The 20,497-nt window shown below is 35.3% G+C and overlaps 1 long non-coding RNA gene across 1 annotated transcript in view; it reads left to right on the forward strand.

Moving 5' to 3' along the window:
- Positions 1-20,497, forward strand: part of LOC147842240 (uncharacterized) — a 1,176,585-nt gene that overhangs the window by 429,012 nt on the left and 727,076 nt on the right. The window lies entirely within an intron of this gene.

Raw genomic sequence — 20,497 nt, forward strand, 5'->3', positions numbered from 1 at the left:
ACAATACAATAAAACCACACACATTCTGTAGTTTTTCTGTGATTTCCTACATACTTTGGATTAATAAAATTCTACAATTTAGAGTTTTTACATTTGTTTTTATTTTTAATTTTACAGCATGTCCACTGTAGTGGACCACAGGACCATTTTAGTTCAAAACGAGAGCCAAACTCAGACAACAAAACTGTAGAGGATATGGCTGTAAAGGGATATTAATCCAATATTAATGTAACAAAAACAAAACAAAAGCCATTTTTTTTTTTTAAATTTTGTATTGAAATTCCTGAAACAGTTTAGTCTGAAAGAGAGCCGAACTAAAAAAAAAAGAAGCAAAAACAAAAAAAGAAGTGATGTTATTCAAAGCAAATTTAACATAAAAGCGATTTAAAACTGATTGTCATTCTTTAATTGTCTGATTGTCAGATTCTAAGTCAGAGACTCCCTCAACTATCTTATAAAGAATCCTCTCTGCTTCAGTTCTGCCCCCTACAACATGCAGTCAATAATTACATTAAGATGGTCCTGCATGGTGTCCAACATAGTGGACATTTATAAAAGGATGATATTTTGAAACACAAACAAATTAACAGCTTAGAAACCAAAATTTATTGTTCCTGACACTATAATTAACAATATACAGTTGAAGTCAAAATTATTACCCCCCCTGTTTATTTTATCCCTAATTTCTGTTAATTGGAGAGTTTTTTTTTTTCAACACAATAGTTTTAATAACTCATTTCTAATAACTGATTTGTTTTATTTTTGCTAGGATAACAGTAAATAATATTTGACTAGATATTTTTCAAGCACTTCTATACAGCTTAAAGTGACATTTAAAGGCTTAACTGGGTTAATTAGGTTAACTAAGCTGGTTAGGGTAATTAGACAAGTTATTGTATAACGATGGTTTGTTTTGTAGACTATTGAAAATATATATACCTGAAAGGGGCTAATAATATTGACCTTAAAATGTTTTTGTTTTTATTTTTTTTTTTGGAATAAAAACAGCTTTTATTTTAGGTGAAATAAAACAAATAAAACTTCGTCCAGAAGAAAAAAATATTATCAGACATACTGTGAAAATTTCTTTGCTCAAACAACATTTGAGAAATGTTGAAAAAAGATAAGAAAAAAACAAAACAAAGAGGGGCTAATAATTCTGACTTCAACTGTATGTAATAATAATAGTGAAAAAAAAAAAACATTTAAAAAGCAAAATTGTACATGCATCTCTACTTCCTATAAAATGTGCTTGTTTGTATGCCGGCCATTTTGGATGCAGTGTAAAAAGTGGTTTCTAGCATGCCAGCCAATCAAATAACATATCACTAGAAAGCCCACAATGTCCTGTGCAGCTTGACAGAGTGGCTCAAAAAATTCAAGGAAAATTCATGAAAACACATGGCCCATTATAGAGGATACAAGTCAATGGGCGGGGTCTCAGGAGGATATATAAAGCAAAATTATATTCTTCAGAATTTAATTACGAGCACTTTTATGTCCTTTGATCATATATCCAAAAAATATATAATTTTGTTCAAATTCCTCTTTCTTTTCGAAACTAATAATAAAACTTACTTTTAAGAAAATTACTACCTTTATATTATATATTTTTCATATTATTCAACCTCCTTTTAGGTGTCAAAGTCACTGTTTTCACATTGTCGCACACCCAGAGTTTTAAACTTCAACAATGATAATAGCATTTCAAAATATTACTTATTTGTGTGTGTGTGTGTGTGTGTGTGTGTGTGTGTGTGTGTGTGTGTGTGTGTGTGTGCGTGCGTGCGTGCGTGCGTGCGTGTGTGTTTGTGCGTGTGTTAAAGCTTTGGAATTTTTTTTTTTGAGAGAAAATGAGTGTTATGGTGTATGATTGAGGCCATGCACAGGCTGGGTGTTTCATTATTAAGATGGAAAGTCTCATCAGACTGAAGCGACATATGGAACAGAGAACATGGGAGTCTTGGCTAAATCACATCCTGTGAAAGCTGTCACCACACAGCAGTCCCAATGGCTTCGTCCCCAACAGATTACACTCCCATTCAGCCTCGGGTGCCATCATACATAGATATCAAAACTACATTTACAGCACATCTTTGCATACAGTTCCTTTTTTCCTGTGTGTTGCTAAATTTAGCTAAAACGCATTGTGAAGTTTGCAAGTGGGCCTTTTTAATAATTTTATATTTTATTTTATTTATTTATTTATAACAATTCTTTCAACAAAATACATTTTATCATGATCGAAATGAAGCGGGATAGGGCACAAGCTTGTTATTTTCCCCACCCCATTACCACACACATTAGACCGGCCCACCTCAGTTTACGACTGACTATATTAAAATAATGTCATTTCCAATTCAGTTTCTAATGACACTATTACGTCTTTTTCAAGGACACAGGTGCTTTAGAACTTCAAATGTTTGTTTTTTTATATATATAAATACAAGAAAATTAAAGGGTAGCTAAATCTCCAACACTATTCTTTAAAACATCACAATGTCCTTTCCTGCAATATCTGAATATATATTCTGTGCTAAATTCTTTATAGATATCTTTTGTAACAGTGATCGCACAAAAAATTAAATATTTACACCTACTCAAGTAACCCAAACAGTATTATATGTCTTAACACACACACACACACAAAAAAAATAATAATATTCAGTTGAGGTTTTAAGACGGATTGGCAGCGTCATAACACAACATGCTGACCTGACCACTGGACCACAATGGCGCTGTTACGGTGGTGCATCTGGAATAAAAAAATAAGTATTGCACTGTCACTGTTTATTCTCCCCTTTTTGGATTTCTGATCAAGGTATGTCAGATTTATAATGTAGTGAATTATCTCATTTTTATTGAGCAGGTGTAATATTCATTAATATTAATTATTCAAATTCTTATTTTCACTAAGGTGCCTGGGGTCGAATGACAGTGGAATAAACCACCAACTATTCCAGCATGTTTTTTACGCGTCAAATGCCCTTCCAGCCACAACGCAGAACTGGGAAACATTTATTATTATCATTATTGTTATTATTATTATTATTATTATTATTATTACTACTACTACTATAGTTTGGTGGTGTAATAAATATATAATTACAAAAGTCTTCTGCTTTTGCTATTTTCTAGCTTTCTCAGTCAATTGATAAGAGTCTGTTAATTCAGTCTTGAATATTGTTTCTTGGGCTTGTGTGTTGGTTCTCATGACTGGCTCTGGAAACCCGTAATGCTGACATTTTCTGACAGGATATGGCATCTGGTTGTATATTGTTTATCTAACATGAAGAGTGAACATGAACTAACAGCATCCACATTGCACCTCTATGAATTATTTCTATCTATCTATCTATCTATCTATCTATCTATCTATCTATCTATCTATCTATCTATCTATCTATCTCTATCTATCTATCTATCTATCTATCTATCTATCTATCTATCTATTCATTAATTTTCTTGTCGGTTGAGTCTCTTTATTAATCCGGGGTCGACACAGCAGAATGAACCACCAACTTATCCAGCACTTTTTTATGCAGCGGATGCCCTTCCAGCCACAACCCATCTCTGTAAAATATCCACACACACAAACACACATACATAGATACACTACGGACAATTTAGCCTACCCAATACATCTTTACCGCAAATCTTTGGATTGTCGGTGACCCACGTGAACGCAGGGAGAACATGCAAACTCCACACAGAAACGCCAACTGAGCCAAGGTTTAAACCAGCGACCTTCTTGCTGTGAGGCGACAGCAATACCTAATGCGCCACTGCGTCGCCTTTTCTATCTATCTATCTATCTATCTATCTATCTATCTATCTATCTATCTATCTATCTGTTCAACAATTATTAAAGGACAAAGTTAACATTCACCTACTAAATTCACATTTACTACAAATTAAACTAACGAAACCACTAAGGATCTGTGTGTGTGCATGTGTGTGTCTGTGTGTTTTATTGTATGCATGTGCGTGACAATAAAACACTCTCTAAACACACAACACATTAAACCTTGAAGTGGATGGGCTACAGCAGCAGAAGACTACACCGGGTGCCACTCCTGTCAGCTAAGAACAGGAAACTGAGGCTACAATTCGCACCAAAATCGGACAATAGAAGATTGGAAAAACATTGCCTGCTCTGATGAGTCTCAATTTCTGCTGCGACACTCGGATGACAGGGTCAGAATTATGCATCAGCAGCATGAAAGCATTGATCCATCCATCTGTGTGCGTGCATGTGTGTGTCTGTGTTTTATTGTATGCATGTGCGTGAGTGTGTGCTTAGAACAATTATTTCACAGCGGATTAAAATCTATCAATAAACAAACTATGCACCCACACCCAAAAATCAAAGACCTTAAAAAGGACTAGAAGCAGGTTAGGTTACATGATTTTCTTATGACAAATTCGCTCACTTCTGTGCTGTTCAGAATTCATTTCAGTAAGCATGTTGCATGGCTTGGGTTTACATACACAACTATTTTAAGGTGTGCCCTTTTTGTATATATGCTGCTGAAATTGAAAGGTTACAGTGTTTTATTAAACACAACCATAACAACACTCGATCGACCTATTTTTCCATATTACCTGCTAAAAGATTGTCACTCAACAAACACACTGGACAGTAGTAAATAAGTGAACAGGTCACACCACTTTTCTGTACTGATTAAATCTGTTTATATATGGCAACCAAATCAAAAATGGTTGCCTGCAGTGACGCAGTAGGTAATGCTGCAACCTCACAGCAAGAAGGTCACTGGTTCGAGCCTCGGCTGGGTAAGTTGGCGTTTCTGTGTGGGGTTTGCATGTTCTCCCGGCATTTGTGTGGGTTTTCTCTGTGGATTTCCTCCAGGTGCTCCAGTCCAAAGATATGCGGTACAGGTGAATTGGGTAGGCTAAATTGTCTGTAGTGTATGAGTTTAAATGGATGTTTCCCAGAGATGGGTTGCAGCTAGAAGGGCATCCGCTGCGTAAAACATATGCTGGATAAGTTGGCGGCTCATTCCACTGTGGTAACCCCAGATTAATTAAGGGACTGAGCTGTAAAGAAAATGAATGAATGAATAAAATTTAAGTGGATTGAACATAAAACAAACACAAGAATTGAGTTGTTTCAGCTTATTTTAAAAATGTTGTTTGAACAAACAGCAAACATTGTTTTTTGAGTGCAGTTCACTGACTCTAGTGTGTTTCTTAGCCACAAGTCAGTCATTTTTGAATCAGGATCTAGGTTGGCGTTTCATCATTTCAGTGTTTTCTGCTTCGAGAAACTGCTTGATCTATTTTGCCGTGTGACTGGGCTCATTGTCCTGCTTGAATATTGCTGGCTGGTCGAGGGATGAATGCAGCGAACAAACCAAATGTTGCTGAAGGAGTTTCTGATAAATATTTACATCCACTCTGCCTGACTCTGCCAGGGAGCTTTATAAGAAGCAAAGCTCCTGCTGCTGCAGAAAACATCTTCAAAAATGATATTCCACCATCATCTTTACTGACTTCTTTACATACTTTGGGGTCAGCCTTTCCACAGTTTGATTATGAGCATGTTTCCCATCAGACCAAAATACATGTTTTTTTTTTTTGTTTGTTTGTTTGTTTTTTCAGTGGCTTTGGTGCATTTCCCACAACACTACTTACATTTGCACAACAGTTGATGCATTTCTCAAAACAATTAGTACAAACTGCAAAACCTAGTTGATAACCTGCAAAAGTGTGTCACTTGCTCAAAATGGAGAGCTCATACCTGAAAAGCAAGTATTGATATCAATTAAAGTGTCAGTGTCATCAAGATGAAAAGTCCTGGCACCAAGACAACAAGATAGTCAAATGGCTTCGCCGTGTTTTCATAATGACAGTTTACTCTGTCAATGTTTTCCAATGCAAAAATTTGGTGACACTTTCTGAAAATGCTTAAAACCTCACTACTATTTCACAGCCATTTGAAAACTACAGTAAAGTTAGACATTACTGCGTTTAGTGAGGTATCTGAGTATCTGAGTAAACAGACACTGAATATGTATGTTTCACATGTTTACTGCATATGCTCTTCATTCATTCATTTTCTTGTCAGCTTTGTCCCATTATTAATCCCGGGTTGCCACAGTGGAATGAACCGCCAACTTATCCAGCAAGTTTTTATGCAGCGGATGCCCTTCCAGCTGCAACCCGTCTCTGGGAAACATCCACACACACATTCAGACACACACACTCATACACTACGGACAATTTAGCATACCCAATTCACCTGTACCGCATGACTCTGGACTGGGGGAAACCGGAGCACCCGCAGGAAACCCGTGCAAAGGCAGGGAGAACATGCAAACTCCACACAGAAACGCCAACTGAGCCGAGGTTCGAACCAGCAACCCAGCGACCTTCTTGCTGTGAGGCGACAGCACTACCTACTGCGCCACTGCATCACCCCATATGCTCTTTGCAATTCTAATTTATTCACAGCATTGTGCAAATAATAAATGCACCATTCTTATTTACAACAAAAATAAACCTCCTTTGGGTAGAGCTGTGCACAACTGTCAACAATATTGCAGTACATATTGGATATTAATTGCAATAGCAATGTATAATGATATTCAGTGACAACAATTATTTTAATTATTATATATTTTTAATAAATCAGTTTTGACAAAATATATTTCCTATATTCATTGAGAAATGGATAAAAAAATTATATATATATATATATATATATATATATATATATATATATATATATATATATATATATATATATATATTTATACTTGCTGGCCACTTTATTAGGTATGTCTGTCCAACTGCTCGTTAGTGGAAATTTCTAATCAGCCAGTCACATGGCAGCAACACAATGCATTTAGGCATGTAGATATGGTCAAGACGATCTGCTGCAGTTCAGAAACTGCTGATCCACTGGGAATTGTTATGCACAACAATCTAGGGTTTACAGAGAATGGTCAGAAAAAGAGAAAATATCCAGTGAGCAGCAGGTCTGTGGGCGCAAATGCCTTGTGGAGGTCAGAAGATGGTCAGAAGAGAATCGCCAGACACAGTAACTAAACAGTAGCTAAAATAACCACTCATTACAACTGAGGTGTGCAGAAGAGCATCTCTGAACGCACAACACATTGAACCTTGAGGCGGATGGGCTACAGCAGCAGAAGACTACACCGGGTGCCACTCCTGTCAGCTAAGAACAGGAAACTGAGGCTACAATTCGCACCAAAATCGCACAATAGAAGATTGGAAAAACATTGCCTGCTCTGATGAGTCTCAATTTCTGCTGCGACACTCGGATGACAGGGTCAGAATTATGCATCATCAACATGAAAGCATTGATCCATCCTGTCTTGTATCATCAATTTAGTGTGTCTGGTGTTGGTGTAATAGTGTGGGGGATATTTTCTTAGCACACTTTGGGCTCATTATTACCACTTGAGCATCATGCCAACACTACAGCCTACCTGATTATTGCTGCTAACCATGTCCATCTCTTTATAACCACAGTGTACCCCTAGCTACTTTCAGCAGTATAACAACCGATGTCATAAAGCGCGAATCAGGGGCGGACTGTCCATCTGGCAATTCTGGCAAATGCCAGAAGGGCCGGACCAATTTTTAAATGTGGGCTGGTCAGTTTTTTTTTTTTAATATGTATTGTTTTTAAGTGCAGACAGCTTTTATCTCTTGCTAGATGTGATATTATGATTATGATAATAAAAATAATAATAATAAATGTTAAGCATTTGGCCCAATCGGCCAATTGCCTTCTGGTTTCAAGATGGGCCGACCCAATCCAAGGTTACCCGGACATAATCAAAATCTGGCAAGAATGTCATAATAAATAGAAATAATAAAAATGCCAAAATAAATAGTGAATGTGCATGTCCGTGGGTGGGGCTGTGTCGGTGTGGTAATGTGGGCTGGTGTGGCAACAGTGCCAGGGCAGAATTTTTGTCCCAGTCCGCCCCTGGCGCGAATCATCTCAACACACATATGTACACATACACTGTAGTCAATATTTGAAGTACATCAAAACATAAAAGTTGATCGATCATTCTTGTCTCCACCTGAAAACGTTTACTTATATTATAACATTATAATATATAGCACACACACACTAACTGAACTGATGTAGTGCTCACAATATGACAGCTATTGTAGGTGCCTGAGTATCACAGTGCTTTATTTGATCATTACTTTAACAACTTGCTTAAAACTAATTCGAGGTCGCAAATAGGTCCCATGAGCTTCAAAAGAAAACCCATTGAAAACAGCTGCTTTAGCCCACCATCACTCTTCCTTTGCTTTAACTCTTCCAAAGAAAATAAGCATTTAGTCGACCTCCCACAGCAGCACAAAAGGCTTGAGATCCTCTCGGCCCCTGAAGTGCTTCTTGACAGCGCTGAGGTGTGAATTGAAACAGATGCTCAGGTGTCCCAGAGACAATTGGAGTTGACAGAGGCTTTTCTAATTCATTGGCTGATTTATTTATGTACTATAGGAGAAAAGAACTGATGTCTGGGGAAGACGTCGGCATCCACCATGGAGACTGTGAAGCGTTGTAAGCGATCAAGTGTTTCTGATGAGTTTTTGGGACTCTTGGGAAGGCAAAACTCCTTGATTATGAGAGAGTTGAAGAAACACATATCTTTCGCAGTCCTTTCACAGCAATAGTCTTTAAAAAATGAAAACAAAACAGTAAATATCAACACAGGTGAAGAAAGGAAACAGATGTCGGAAACAGATTAGTCAAATGGGAATGCCTCGAGACAACTTTGATGGTTATTGTCTTGACTCATGTTTAGCTAAGTAAGAAACACAGAGCAATTAGCACATTCAAGTTATGACTGAAAGTTATGTATTTATGGGTTGAAAGCACATGAATGGCAACATCAAGGAAAGGGAGTAAAGCGTTTTCAATTATGTCAGGGTTTGAGATACTTGAATGTGAACACCAGGATTGCATTGTAATCTATGACTGAACATGTTGTTCTGATATATGCTGTCTAAACCACTGGAAAATGGATGGAAGCTGCCTAATCATAAAGTAAACTATTTAATATCAGAGTGCGAATTACAGGGTGTTTTAGGGTGGTCTGACCCACCTAATTAACACTTGATCCCCCCTGAAGGACATCAAAACAAGATGTATGGGAGGGTCTGTCCTTTTAAAAGTTAAGAAATAGTTTCCTCTGATCTGTATCTAAAATAATATACATAATTCAATAATAGATAACTTAAATATACATTTTACCACCCCTAATACTGCACTGTAAAACCCAAAAAGTTAAGGTAACTCAAACTATTTGAGTAAACAGGTTGCAACAAACCATTTAAGTTAAAAATCTAATCCTTATGAGTACTGTAACTTAATCCATGTGAGTAAACGAATCAATTTGAGCACAGTAAAACCCAATAAATGAGGTGAACTCAAACCAAACTGAGTACTGTATAACCCAATAAGTTAAGGCAACTCAAACCGTTTGAGGAAGCCGGTTTATTAATTCTTTATTTATTTATTTATTTATATTGCTATGTATATATATATATATATATATATATATATATATATATATATATATATATATATATATATATATATATATATATATGTATATATATATATATGTATATATATATATATATATGTATATATATATATATATATGTATATATATATATATATGTATATATATATATATATATATATATGTATATATATATATATATATATATATATATATATATATATATATATATATATATATATATATATATATATATATATATATATATATATAAATATATAAATATATATATATATATATAAATATATAAATATATATATATATATATATATATATAAATATATAAATATATATATATATATATATATATATATATATATATATATATAAATATATATATATATATATATATATATATATATATATATATATATATATATATATATATATATATATATATATATATATATATATATATATATATATATATATATATATATATATACACACATACATATATATGTATATAAAATATATTTATATATATATATATATTTTTTTTTTTAAGAGGGGTTTGTGTCCAGAATTTTGTTAGGAGAGTATTGCCAATACCTGGCTAGTCCTATAGTTCTATAGGTGGGAGGAATGCTTTGATATTTCTACCTGAAAATGATATAATACTAAAGAAGAAAAGCTTTCTTGCTGCATTATTCTATGGCAGTATCTTGCCTTTTTTTGTGAAAATGCTTTGCATATGCCAATTCAGAAAATGCAAAACACAATAGGCATGGAGAAGCATTAAAGTATGCAAACAGTTTTAGCATAATCCATTTACAGCGAGTCAATGAGATTAATTGGCTCTGATGTCACATTCTAATTATCAGCATCTGCGCTTCTTATCCATGCCTTAAAGTGTTTTACCTTTGACTTTTCTTCTACCAATTCAAATGCATTTATTTATTTAGTTTTAGTTTTAAATGGTAATTCTATTTCCCAGAGCAATGCATTTTTATTTATATATTTATTATTTTTAATCTCTGAAGGGGCTGTGTGTGCATGTGAGCGAAATGAAAGAGAAAGTCTGAAAGCATGTTTGTGTATGAGTGGGAGGAAACAGCTGTCACACACAATCTGTGTCAGAATCCTCTTCAGTGAGAGCTAAATTAAGCCTGTCCCACATGGGTGCTCCTTAAAGACACCTCCATAGTAGCAAACACACAGCTCAAATGCCCATTTCATGGTTTAGGGCATCAATGTCAGCTTTAACCTTCAACTGCTTTGGTTAATCGTGTAATTCTACACAAATCTCCTCAATTTGCAATCTAAATTTGTGCAAATACACCCCATTAAAGCACACATTTATCTTATTGTTTTTTTAGGACAATGTGCTAATCGATCAAAAAAGTAAAATCATTACATAAAACATATAGTCTATTGTATTCTGTTATGTTATGTTATGTTCTATTCTATTCTATTTTTATTCTATACTATTCATAAACAATATTTTATAAAAAGTGCAAGACTTGGTGAAAATGCAAGTATATATTTTATTATGTTAGATTTGTGAAACAAAAATATAATTCTATTTTATTCATTGAGAAGTGGCTGATGAAAATGTACTAAACAAAATAACAATTATAATATTTTACATTACCTAAATCTTACCTAAATAATAATGGTATTATTACCTAAATAATACCAGGAGGATCCACTCTTCTATTCAATTCAATTTAATTCAATCTGGTGAAAAGAATTAAGAAGTGGTATTAAGAAGTGGTTGATGTAAATGTAATAAAAAAATAACATAGTATCTTACATGACCCAAGTTTCATAAAACCAGGAGGATTCACTGTGTTGTTCGATTCTATTCAATTTTATTATGTTATGTTCTATTCTATTCATATAAAAAATGAATATCACAAAGAATAAAATGAGAATAAAATGAAATGTAATAAAAATAACAATTATAATATTTTATATGACCTGAGTCTCATAGAACCAGGATCATCCACTATTCTATTCTATTCTATTCTATTCTATTCTATTCTATTCTATTCTATTCTATTCTATTCTATTCTATTCATGAACAATATTTGAAACAAATGCAGGAGATGGTGAAAATGCATGTATTCTCTTATGTTCTGTATTTTGTGAAACAAAAATCTAATTCTATTCTATTATATTATATTCATTAGGATGTGGTTCATGGAAACCAAAAGAAATAACAATTACAGCATTTCAAATGACATAAGTCTCATAAAACCAGGAGGATCCACTGATCCATTCTATTCTATTCTATTCTATTCTATTCTATTCTATTCTATTCTATTCTATTCTATTCTATTCTATTCTACTCATTGAGCAGCATTTGAAGTAAATTGAAGTTATCTGTTTCTATTATAGTTTGTGCATAAATTAAAAAATCTCAATCTCATGATCTCACATCTGTTCTATTTTATTCTATCATTTTCTATTCATTGGGAAGTTTGATGGAAATGTACTAAAAAAATAACAATTATAGTATTTTACATGACCTGAGACTCATAAAACCAGGAGGAATCACTATTCTATTCTATTCTATTCCATTCCATTCTATTCAAGATGTTAGATTTTGCTGTATTTGGCTTAACCATTCTAGGGTGGCTCGCCAATGTATCAGATGACTCTAATACATAAAATAAGTAAGCTGACCAAAGTTCTTACGAGGAGAAAACTTTATTACGAATAGTTTTTGATTCAAAAAGGCTAGAATTGGTGACCTGTCATAAAATCAGAGCATCACCTGTTCTGTTCTATTCTATTCTATTCTATTCTATTCTATTCTATTCTATTCTATTCTATTCTATTCTATTCTATTCTATTACTGTTTATACAACACCTTAAAATAATTTATTGGAAGATATATTAAAATTTGAATGGTTTATTGGAAGATGTAAAATGATTTATTATACAGTAAATAGTATTTTGGCATACATATGTACTTACTTTTTTTTACCTTAATTTTACTTTGGTGTGTGTATGAAAACAATAGCCATTTAAGAATGTGCTAAATTCTTTCAGGTCTGCGTATGTAATCATTACGTCTGAAAAACAAAAACAAACAAACAAAATAAAAGAGCTCTACCAACATGCAATCAAGATATAATTCTTCTTTTCTTCCCATTCTTTTTTTAAAGATCTCAAAAATGTAAAACATGTTGGAGTGGTGTGTTTGTTTTGGCTCCATATAGCTTTACACCCTCTCCAGAGCCTGACAGCGGACATGTTGAGACAGAGAATACCATCACACCATACAAACACATACACCAGCCACAGATAGATGCAGATAAGAACAGAGAGAGCTAAAAGAGAGAGAGAGAGAGAAACAGAGCGGCAGGGTCTACTATTGCTTTCCACATGGCAGAAATAAAACCTCCCCCAGGGCCGTCACTTCAGAGCTTCGTCAATGCTGGCTGGAGGACTCTTTTCTCACGCAGGCTATGAACCGAAAGGACGAGATATTTCGATCTGCTTGTTTGTGGTAATTAGAAGCCAAATGGCTCTTGTAAATTCTTTAAGATGCTACAAGAGGTTTATAAGGTCGGGGGAGGATTGTACTTGCTGTTGGGTTGATCTGAGACTGTATATAGACTGAGTTCAAGTAGAGAGGACAAACGGGGAACTGAATCTCTGATTATTTTATTGTTCTTGTGAACTAAGCCATACATTTGCGTTTTACAAAGTCATTGGACATGTCTGACATGAGATATTTGCATTTGGTTTAGCTGTTTAAAGCACAGGAATAAAGTATCATGAACCAGGAGCTGAAAACTATACTTAGTGTACTGCAAGTACAAATACATCAAATGGTAAGTACTGTAAGTGTGTTGTTGCCCACACACTCAATAGTATCTGGATGCAGCCTTTATGATACAAGCTGAGATTGCATCACTCAGCAATGCAATGTCAGACACAATGCACTCAACTGAGTGAGTGACATTACTTTGGGCGTACTCACACTATGTACAGTTGCTTCGAACTGGGCCAAAGCACGCTTGTCCCCCCTCCCGTCTCCCCCGACGGCCCGCACTCACATTACAATCGGGCCTGGGCATGCTTTCGTCAGATGATGCACTGTTCAGGAAGCACTCTCGCTCAGCACAGTGGAGATTTCTCTAGTTATATCGATTTAGTCCTTAGGGATGCGATGACACGCAGTCAGATATTTCGCCAAACAGATCCACCACTTTTGACGGACATAAACAGTCATAAAGCCCTTGTGCTGCAGGAATTAGGAGGTTTGCTGAAGATGCGCAGCTGTCCTGCAGTGAGGGGTTTGCGTCTTTAATAAACTATGGCAGTTTGCGTTCATTGAACAGTAAGAATGAATAATAAATCCATGTCAAACAGTCCCTAAAAGTCTGCGTCCCAAAGTGAAAAAGCCGAAGTAAACCGCGCTTAGGATTACCTCTGAGCCCGATTCAGAGGACTTCTCAAACGATCCGGGAATTGGGGCTGGGCACGGTACGGATAGCATAGTGTGAGCAGGCCCTTTGACTTTAATAGTGTTGGAGATTTAGCTACCCTTGAATGTTCTCATATTTATGAAAAACATTTGAAGTTCTAAAGCAGCTGTTTCCTTGAAAAAGACGTAATAGTGTCATTGGAAACTCAATTGGAAATGACGTTATTTTAATATATTGAGTCGTGAACTTATGGGCCGGTCTAAGGCTTGAAACTCCAGGGCTAAAACGAAGTCCCACTCCGGCACTGGTTGCCGCCTTAACAAATATTTTATATTTTATTAACAGTCTATAATGTTAGTTACAATTTAAAATTGTATTTATTTGCATTTACAATGTTAAAACATCCTCAAAACTATATCTCCAAGTATAAATTGTAACTATTTGGCCAAAAGTATATTTAATTTTTAATAAGAAAGAAAGAAAGAAAGAAAGAAAGGAAAAAATCAGTTTAAACTAATTTAAATCTAATGATCAAATGGTCCTAATGCTTATTTAAAGTGTTTTCAAGTGGGGATCGGGCTTTTGCTGTTATCGCCCCAAAACTCTGGAATGGGCTTCCACCCCACATCAGACATGCTCCAACTCAATCTGTTTTTAAAAAGCGTTTGAAACTCATCTTTGTTCTCTAGCATATGAGCCTTTTTAACGTTGAGGGGTTTGCCTTATGTTTTAATTGTTATGTATGTGATGTAGGTTTTACTTTGTTTAGTATTGATTGTGTTCTGCACTTTGGGCAATGTTGTGGTATATAAATGAACTAACTAACTAACTAACTAACTAACTAACTAAGTGTTGATGCTATGATATGCTTGGCGTTAATAGCAGGTTTGACATGTTGTCCCAGTAGAGAGCCCTGAGATAATTTCAAGTTTTGTTTCGAATTGAAATCAATAATTACAATTAAGTAACGGGTTTTTATTTTCAAATGTAAAGTGACAACTTACCTGCCGATGGGGGCAAATTGTCACAAGTGCACATTCTCCATTCAACAGTCTACAACTCCATAATGAGATAAGGTATGAAAATAGAATAAATACAAAATATGTGCCCGAGACTTCCTTCTTTACTTTGGTGTGTGTGATTTACTACATTGTGATGTATGGTGCTCAATAAAAGTTAGGTAGTATAGAAAGTATGACAATTTACCCTGCTCTCACCCCTACTACATAGCTAACAGCAATATAAAGATGTTATAATGACCATGTTTTCTAGTTATTATAAAGTTATTTAAAGTAAAAGGAAAACATAAAAGTTAGAACAATATCCTTATAACCTTGCTTTTATCTCAATATAGCTCTTCCTGAATGTTTATTCTAATATTCTAAAAGTATCGACATTAGCATTCATCAAATTCTAATCAGAAGGTAATTTTCTGTCAACAAATACAGAACACAGAAACACAGAACCTTTTCTTTCAACATTATGAGAACGTTCAATGTCAAACACACCTTACTGTATGAAGATTTAAAGGGCATTTCAAAACATTGTGAGCCAGTTGAATTATTAATAACGCACTCAAGATTGTGATTTATTAAAATGTGTTTGTGCGCAAAGAAATTAACGTTAGCCTAGATTATTAAATGTCGTTAAAGTATTGTTCATAGTTCATTATACCCAATACATTAACTAATTAAGGCTTGTTGTATAGTGTTTTGAAAACAATCACTGAATGAACCGAATATCTGAAATAAACATGCTGCTCTTCTATTATCTAAGTGCTCCATTATTTCATTTCTGCTATAAAGGGAATGACCTGAACACTGCACCGGATCATTGCCTGCATGGAACTAATCTTACAAAGCTAATGTCCTCTCAGTGTTTGGATTAAAACCATTTCTCATCTTACTTAATGGATTAGTGCATTGAAAAATACAATTCTGCCCTTATTTACCAATCCTGCTTGAGAAAACCTGTACCGGCCCTGACAGCAAACCAAGGATTTTGATCCAGCCCCAAAAATCATTTTAAACCTGAAATTAGCTGACAAAAGCTCAAAATTATCCAGTTTTTCCCACAATTAAAGCTAACAGGTGCTAACATTATCTTAACTGATGGCCAACATACACACAAATCTGTTAAAATCTCAAGAAAAAAAAAAGTACTTGAGGGTTTCGTGAACCTTTAAAGCAGGGATCACCAATCCTGGTCCTGGAGGGCCGATGTCCCTGCAGGGTTTAGCTCCATCTTGCCTCAACACACCTGCCTGGATGTATCAAGTATACCTAGTAAGACCTTGATTATCTTGTTCAGGTGTGTTTGATTAGGGTTGGAGCTAAAATCTGCAGGACACCGACCCTCCAGGAACAAGTTTGGTGACCACTGCTTTAAAGGCAATGAAATATGTTTATCTCAGACGTTTTATTTTTTTCGTTCCATTTTAAGCCGCATTTAATCTGTTTTTAGTGTCATATGATGTGTCCTTTGTGGGCATGGTGATTTGTAAATAGATACAGCATTTATTTTCTGAAACTATTTTGTAGTTGGTCATTTGTTTCACTAGTTTGGCAACTGTTGATTACTATTGACTACTATTTCTAATAGAGTACAATCTGTAATTTGCTCCGCAATAATGCCAGTGTTCATTGGAGAAACAAAGTAAATGCAAATATAAATATGACCATTACTGTATTGCCATGATCCACAATAAAATGCTATCAGGGGAGTCCAGACTAAAAGGCTATGACGGGGTTTAGTGGGAAGTGTTGATTGAATTACAAGTGTGTGTGTGTGTGTGTGTGTGTGTGTGTACATGTATATGACTGTTTGTACAAAGACCTTGTGAATAAAGGTGTTAGAGAATCAGCACAGGTGAGATTTTCAGAGCTTTGTCATTATCATACTACACCACTAATAAACACATTCAGAGAACAGAATGTCTTTCAAAGTACTTGGATCACACGTTTCATACAACACATAACACTCGAGATTGAAGCTTTACCTACACATGCCCACTTTAATAAACCTAGAACTTTAAATAAATGTCCGTTTATGAGCCACAGTGCTTGGTAAAGGATTACAAGTAATCTGGACTCTGTATTGGATTACTCTATGTATCAGTCAACATGTCCTCATGCAATCTGTAGCAAGATGACATACTGGATCAGGTCCATTACATAGTGGAAGTTGTAACGCACATGCTACTGTAAGGGTTGGAGTAGGCTTAGATATTATTAATACACAATGTAATGGGTAATTTAATAATTAATACAGATTTTAATTTTTTTTTCTAGCACCAACCATTTAGATATGCACGTCCACTACATATCGGACCTGATCCAGCACGCCATTGTGCTACAGGCCGCAGCAAGGACACACTGTCAGGAGTTATTTTTGAGGATTTTGTTGGAACTTTGCAAGTGTGGTTGTCCCTTTGACCACTTTAAGTCCAAAGAGACTCTTAATCAGAGGTGTCTAACTCAGTTCCTGCAGGGCCACATTGTTAGAGCAAGGTTAAAACTAAACTCTGCAGGACTGTGGCCCGCCAGGAACTGAGCTTGACACCTCCATTCTAAATGGTTTGAACAACACAAGTCAGCCTTTGAAAATGCCTAGTCTTTACTGTTGTGTTAATTACTTCCATGTACTCTAATGTTGAGAAGCCATTTGCTTATGGAGTTGACACCTTGTTTCTTCAGAAAGATATTACACAGTTTTGTTTATTTTTCCAATGGATTTAACCGGCAATATTCTACTATGAAAAACTAAATCTTGTTTTGGCTACCAAACATTTTAAAGTTTACTTGCACTTAGGCCCCATTTACACTAGTGCGTTTTAGTATTAAAACGTTGTTGTAGAATGAGAACGATCCGCGTCCACACTAGAGTTTTACCCAGCATTTCTAAACTGCTCTCCGTCCACAATAAAACGCTGAAAACGCACATCACGTGACCACACACACACTCTTGGGCAAGCGCTGCAGCATTTCTACCCAGATGAAAGCTGAGCTGGTCGGAGTGCTCATCAAGCATCTCCCGCTGGATCTAATCTCACTATATTTGTTAAACTTGATATTTCATTAATCTTGTTGTCTATATCTAACGACATATTCCCCGACTTTGGTATTTTGAATCGATTACTTGTTCACATGTAACGCGTTTTGGCTGAGCGCAAAAATAAGTTAATTAATATAACCACGTACATTCTGTATATTGACTGGTCGCTTGCCTTTATTTCCTATAATGTATAAACTTATTGTGCGTTATACTTTCATAATGGCTATTATTGATTATTAAAACTGACATTCAGCAAAGCAGAGGATACGTTTCGTATTTTCAATGAAAAGGAAAGGAGGCAGCGATGTTATATAGGCTGTTTTATTATAAATATGCATAAAATGACTGACCGAGCAACCAATACCCCCACCAACCCCCTTCCCTAAAGCCAACCAATAGTGTTTTCAAAAGCTCTGATTGACCTGGATCACTCCCTTCAGCAAAAGAAAAGCATCTTCCTCTGTCTTTTGGGTGTTACCGCAAGTGCCATTGACTGTGCAGAACGTTTTGTCTGCCTTGGGGTGAGAAAACTTGCAAGCATACAGTACGACACTTCAGAGTCACACTGCTAGCGATCGTCAAAGTAGCAAGCTGAATGCATTCTGTATTGTACAGGGGACAAGGCTCAGAGGAAATTGATTGACAATGTTAACACTAAAACATACAAGTTTATTCCATATCAATGTGATGACTAATTTCTATATCTATTCAGATAAAAGAGGACATCAGTTTAGGAGGATTATCAGACCTTATTTGAAATCTGTGTGATGAGATGAAGATATTTGTAGCAGGCAAATGATCCAGAGTCTTCTGGAGTTCACGTTCAGATCGATTAAAGCAAGTGTAATAGAGCTGAGTTCAGATGAAGTTCATTCAGTTCAAATTAACTGCAGATAAGTTTCCTGTGAAGCATCAGAAGCCGAATGATTACTCAGATGGAAATTTGCTAGGAAATAGACTGATGATGGATACTAGAGATTACAGGGTGAAACATTGGCTGCTGAAAACGCTTCATCTCTTAGTAAGGAGTTACGTCAAGCTCTTGTGTCAGTTTAAGCCTCATGACTTAACCTTTGCTCATCCCTCTGTCGCTGCCTTTCCTCCAGATGTTGAGTGATTTCTGTAATACTCCCTCTGGGCCTGATTCATAACCATCACAACTAACTGTTGGCTAATCCAACAAGCAGAATGGGAATTGTATAAGAGGATAAAACTGTAACTGATAGATGCTGATATGATTCTTTATTTGGTGGATGAAACAAGTCTTGACAGCTTACAAGGAACATTCTGTCACTTACCAGGGATCATCATCAGAGCAATATTCATTCTTTTCAACTAGTTCATACTGCCATCAGAGCAACATCCAGTTACTGCAGATTCCTTTTTTCCTCCATTTCTTTAAACACATCCAAATATGCAAACTTTTGTTTTTGACTATACCAATGGTTCTCAACCACGTTCCTGGAAAACTACCAGCACTGCATGTTTTCGGTGTCTTCTTCACCAAACACACCTGACTCAGATCATCACCAACAGAAGAGACTTCAAACCTGAAATGGGTTTGACAGACAAAAATGCAAAAATGCAGCTCTGGTGATCCTTCAGGATCTGGTCGAGAACCACTAAACTATACAGTATCTTCCATATGCGGCAGTAGGCATTTAGAATCCTCAGATCATGCAATGTTTTGCAGGGTTTTTTTTTTTTTTTTGTTTATTTGTTTTCTGAGTGCATGCATATTGTAGCCTTTGTACTCTTTTGCTGCTTTAGCTCATCTGTTTCAAGGTTGGAAATTATTAGATAGGATCAAAAAAATAAAGCAACATACATGTAAATGCATAAAACATGTAACAGAAAACAGCAAGCTCAGATAACTCAGGTATTGAAAAAGCTTTTCTTTAGAGAGAGGTAGACCGTTTCACAATTTGGGGCCCACAGTAAAAAAGGCCCGGTCTCCCATTTTACTTTAATCTGGAAACTTTTAGCAATTTCTGACTTGATAACCTTAAACATCTAGCAGATATAATAACAGTCACAAGTTCAGATAAATAATGTGTCGGACCATTTAAAAGTACAGTTTTAAAACTCTATTCTAAAACAAATGATATGGCCAGACCATTCACTTCACTTCATTTATTACTAAGCTTTTTGACTTTCTGTCAAACGTCTACAAAAGTCCTTAGAGAGATTTCCTGACAATGCTCATTTTGGTACTATTTGCTTTACTTGGGGTCTTTGATTTTGATTTTTACCATTTTAAGCACATGTAAATTGTAGCCATTGTACTCTTTTGCTGCTGTAGCACATCTGTTTCAAGGTTAGACATGTTTTTTGTTTAGAGATGTTCTTTGGCAAATCTCACCTGTAACAAGTGATTATTTCAATTACTGTGGCTTCTCTGTTACAATATATTTCAAAGAAATTGAATAGCCAAACCATAAATATAACTTCACTTTA

Source organism: Danio rerio, chromosome 9 (assembly GCF_052040795.2).
Source record: "Danio rerio strain M-AB ecotype USA chromosome 9, GRCz13ab, whole genome shotgun sequence".
Lineage (NCBI taxonomy): Eukaryota > Metazoa > Chordata > Actinopteri > Cypriniformes > Danionidae > Danio > Danio rerio.